Source organism: Oncorhynchus mykiss, chromosome 30 (genome assembly GCF_013265735.2).
Source record: "Oncorhynchus mykiss isolate Arlee chromosome 30, USDA_OmykA_1.1, whole genome shotgun sequence".
NCBI classification, from domain to species: domain Eukaryota; kingdom Metazoa; phylum Chordata; class Actinopteri; order Salmoniformes; family Salmonidae; genus Oncorhynchus; species Oncorhynchus mykiss.
The window spans coordinates 38,775,330-38,780,294 of NC_050570.1; the positions used below are offsets into that span (position 1 = coordinate 38,775,330).

General features: G+C 42.8%; 1 long non-coding RNA gene across 1 annotated transcript; it reads right to left on the minus strand.

Moving 5' to 3' along the window:
* Positions 1-200: 200 nt before the first annotated feature.
* LOC118945819 lies at positions 201-4,760 on the minus strand. Its single transcript, XR_005040980.1, has 4 exons — positions 4,512-4,760; positions 1,615-1,731; positions 1,380-1,494; positions 201-1,083 (listed from the first exon to the last, which is right to left on the minus strand). It is a non-coding gene; the product is annotated as an uncharacterized LOC118945819 (long non-coding RNA).
* Between the last annotated feature and the right edge of the window lie 205 nt (positions 4,761-4,965).

A 4,965-nucleotide genomic window follows, 5' to 3' on the forward strand; every position in this document is an offset into this window, starting at 1 on the left:
TGGTGCCAAGCTTGCTAATCTTGCAGTATTCCTTTACTAAACCCTGCCCCAGGACCTTCACTGTTAGCTACTTCACTATTTTGATCAGTTGAAAAAGTATAACTCACACGCCTACAGTAGTGTTACCAGGTGCATGGAGAAAATCTGTGTACTAAATAGGAAAGAAACTTGATACACCACAATGTACTATTATGCCCACTATCATGTGACCAGGGCATTCTCACAGGGGGATCCTGTTGCCATGTTTATGGAGGCGATAGCTGCATATCAATGACAGCATCATGTGATAGACACTCACTAGTTCTAAACTTGCAGTAATGTGTTACTTTGGAGGTCTATCATATACACACACACACAAAATATATGAAAACAGAGTTGGTTAAACATGGATCAGATACATGAAGAAACAGCCATGTTTGTTTCTCAACAGCAGCTAGTGTGTATCAAAAATACTTAGAAGGTATTACACTCATTAGAGTGCAGGGGTATTCAACTCTTGCCCTACAAGGTCCGGAGCCTGCTGGTTTTCTGTTCTACCTGATAATTAATTGCACCCACCTGGTGTCCCAGGTCTAAATCAGTCATTGATTAGAGGGGAACAATGAAACAAAGCAATGAAACTGGCTTCGAGGTCCAGAGTTAAGTTTGAGGGCTCTCGTGTTTCCCATACTCGTTCCTGGTGCCCCACTTGGGTGCACGTTTAGTTTTTTGCCCTAGCACTACACAGCTGATTCAAATAACCAACTCATCATCAAGCCTTTATTATTTGAATCAGCTGTGTAGTACTTGGGCAAAAAACAAAATGTGCACCAAAGTAGGGCCCCAGGACCGAGTTTGGGAAACCCTGCTCTAGTGGAAGATCATCTTGTTGGTTGAATAAACCTCTAAATAGTGTTGATTCTAGTCCTTCACCTAGTTGGAATTGACAGTTGAGATCCTGTGTTATCCTCTGTAGGTGTAGACCAGGACGTTCTCCTGATCCCTGAGAGTTTTGACCTATGACCTGGCCGTGATGGGCCTCTGCAGGGCCGTGTTCAGCATCCTGTTGCTTGACTCCAGACTGACCGGCTCCAAAGTACACTACTATCAGAAATGGACAGAAATGGACATGTCTAGAGGTGGGAGGAGAAGGATTTGTGAATGTATACTGTACATGTAAGGCAATTTGTGAGGATTCAATTTCAGTTTGTATTAGTCTGATATAACATGTGCTATGGTACTGCTGTGGGATACTACTCTGTGTGTACTTTTGCCTAGAGTGTAGTGTGTGCTACTAGCAGTGGCTCCTACACATAAAGGAGCAGTGTGTGTGTGTGTGTGTGTTTGTGTGTGTGTGTTTGTGGGTGGTTGCAGTTGTATTCCAAGGCCTCCAGTGTTACCCTGAGGTCTGTGTGTTCTCCCTCCCTCTCACTGGCCTCCATCATGTTGAGCTCCATGAAGATCTGACAACAGCTGGTTCTTCCTGGTGTCAAAGTTCTCTGGAAGGGAGTCACACTGAGGAATCATGAACCACTTGAAGAATCAATCTAACCATATCTCATAAACCAGGTGTTCTGAATTAGGTAAATTCAGACTTTTTGATAAATCACATTAAATTAATTCAGTATATCTCACCTTTGCAGACTGCCCAGCAGTGTTTGAGACCAAGACCAGAGCAAATCAAATATGAGTCAGGACCAAGGCCAGAGGGGGGACCGAGTCAAGGCCGAGACCGGGAGGGGGGCGAGGGATCTGAGTCAACACGAGACCAGAAAAAATGCAAATCCAATTTCAGACCAGGATTGCAATATTGTCCAATCGCCACCATAATAACACATTTAGAATGGTGAAAAAACACATTCTGAGGGCAAATAGAGAGCCGCTCTACAAAGTATCACCACAGAGTTTCTAAACCCAGTGGAGCAACATTGAGAGACTTCTGGGAACTCTTGCAAAACAGACCAAGCAGACCAGGCCGGGTTTTGAGAAGTCACTGAGAGAAGCAGAAAATAATTCCTTAGTTGTTAATTTTCTCAATCTAAAGGCACAACCTAGATTGGAGGCAATGTCTTACATAGTTGAACATGTTATTACCTCTAACCTGGTGAAAATGTGACAAACTGACACGTTTTCATTTGTCAAAAATGACTTTGTATCGGAGTGTCTTTGATTTGAGCCTGCACGTGCGGATTTGGCTCGAGAAAACCGTTAAACCCGATGACATGTTTCTTCTCATGAGTTTATCTAGACAACGTCGCCATGACATCGCCTACAAGTGTGATCGAAGGTTTCTATTGGAGAAGCAGTTTCTGCCTATCTTCATACGGTACCGTCTTTGGGATCACTGTAACAACAAAATGTTGTTACAACTTCCCCCGATTTCTCCTTACTAATAGTGAATGCTCAAACTTCAAACAATTTGAGAAGCATCCAGCTGCAGAATATGTGCACTGACACCATGTGGTCTGCGAACCGCAACGTGCATGCGGGTGCTTCTCAGATGGTATTTTTTGCATGCAACCTGTAGAAGTTTATTGGTCTCGTGTATCGTGTGAGTCAGTAGCTTTGTTCCAGGGCGTAAGTAAGCTACTCTCATGCCAGTCAGCACACTGCTAGCTCTGGTCTAGGGGGTTATGTTAACCACTGTTGGGTGTGCTTCTAACTAGTACACGATAGCTAGGCTAGTGAACTAGTACAAACTAAGGTCACACGTTATTTGGATAGTCCATCTATAGATGTGCTACAGATGGTCATACTATCAACAAACTGTCTGTTGATAAGCAACTGCTTGCTAAGGTTACAGTTAGGTTTAGAATTAGGGTTAAGGTTAGAGTTAGCGTTTGGGTTAGGGTAATGGTTAAGGTTAGGGCTATGGCTAGTAGATAGTTAGTTGAAATGTTACTGATAGTCTGTAGAGTACACACTAGCTAGCTTCAAATTCTAAATGTGCTGTTGGTGGCAGTAACATACCATCATATTTGGTACCATTTGACATGCTGTCTCATTGTTTTACAGCATTTGTGGCGTGAGAATGTATCTGCTGGAACCAGAGCCTGTTGGAACAATTTCCCCCACTCTTCCCTAACAGCGAATCAAAGACGAGCGCGACAAATTTTGAGGATATTTTTCAACGAAAGTAAAACCCAGTAGTAATGTTACAAGTAAACAGTGGCGTGTATTCATGGATGCCAAGGGAAGCCAGGCTTCCCCCAAAAATGTACCCAAGAAAAAAAACATTCAATAATTTATCTTTTCATCACTGTGTGTTTCATAATTTTCCTTCAGTTCGCAAGAGGCTGAATGTATCTCACTGGAGAACGCATCCGAGCAAGCGAAAGAGCGCCCCTCTGTTTTTATGTTCATGCCACCTATCTGATGCTTTCTGGTCCAAAAGAGTATGACATTGTTGTCGCCCGTAACATTGAATGCAAGGGCAGCCAGCGAGCATTTGGCCTCCCTTGATTAAAAAAGTATAAAATAATAGCTAATCAGCATTGAGTTAAACTGAGTGAGCTCAACTGTGACAAAAAATAAGTGTCAATGTAACCCAGTTTGGATTTGGCGTCACTCCTCTCAAATCGCATCGAGAGCATACATCATTGACTGAAACAATTGGAATTGTTGCATCTCGTTGTGTTGTCCTCCGGTAGCTAGTTAAAATAGGACCTTTCCTAAATTAGCCATGGATTGAGATAGGGATTTCGGCTTGTGGTTTTACTTAATTCTCCGTACTGGCCAATGATTATAACGGTGATTCTGATCCAACGATGAATTAATACATTGTCCCCCTGGCCTGAGAGGGTGGAAGTTCAATATGTAGCTAGATGTAGTATGGTAATGTTAACTTGCTGGCTCATCGTTGCCCATGAAAGGAAGTTAGGCTAGCGAGCAAGCATTTTAGCCAGGTAGCCTAGGACAACAAAAAATAAAAGCGTGTACTGTATGACAGAGTTATAGACTGATTCGTCAACATGAAAGACAGAATGATGTCATTGACGTTTCTCTACAAGTAGGGTGATGTAACATGTTTTTTCTACTTACACACACACAGAAATCCGAACCATGGACAGCCACATGATTTAGCTTAAGTTGAATGGACTAAATTATGAGTTTTAGTTGTCACTGTATTAGACTAAGCATAGATGATTCGATGTTGAAATGTTGAAGTTTAAATGGTGCTGTAATAATAGAGGCAGCTCCTGTTTTCTTTGCGACTTGCTGTAACTCTCCGTGGCTCCAAATCAATAGTTGTTTAGTAGTCTGAAAATTTCGGAAACAGTAACTTGATTGATGCTGTAGGTCGCGTAACGGTTTGTTACATGCAATATACTTTGTGGACTTTACCAGACAGAGGTTGCTCTCCGGTTTTGTGATGAAACAAATGTGTTTTTTCTGGGTTCCCCAGGGATTTTACCCACGCACCGCTACAGCAAGTAAAGTAGGAAGTCCAGGTTTTAATAGGCGATACGATATCCATGTGTCATGAAAGGAATGTGGATATTTGGCCTGGCGAAGCGGTTTTGTGCCCTTACTTAATTGGAGCTGATAATTATTTGTTTTGTACTCCGCTGGTCTCGGGAAGAAATTACAAGTCCTCATTGTCCAAGATCCGAGTAAAAATGTATTTGACACTGAGACCTCGAGACCGGACCACAACACTGCAGCCCAGGCATCCCTGTCACACTTCTCCCCAAAGAAGTTGTATTCCTCCAGACTGAGCAGGCTGTTCCCTAGGTCTATCACCTCAAAGATATGACAGCGCACCCTGGTGGTGCAACAGGAGCACAGCAGTCAGCACAGGAGCCATTTTTTATTATTTACATTTGAGTCATTTAGCAGGCCTCTTATCCAGAGTGGCTTACAGCTAGTGCATTCATCTTCAAGCTGGAATCGTTCATTGGTGACGGTATCTCTGTGCATCCAAATCGCCAAAGATAAAATGCAATTGTGTTCGTTGTCCGTAAACTTAGGCCTTGCCCGCACCAT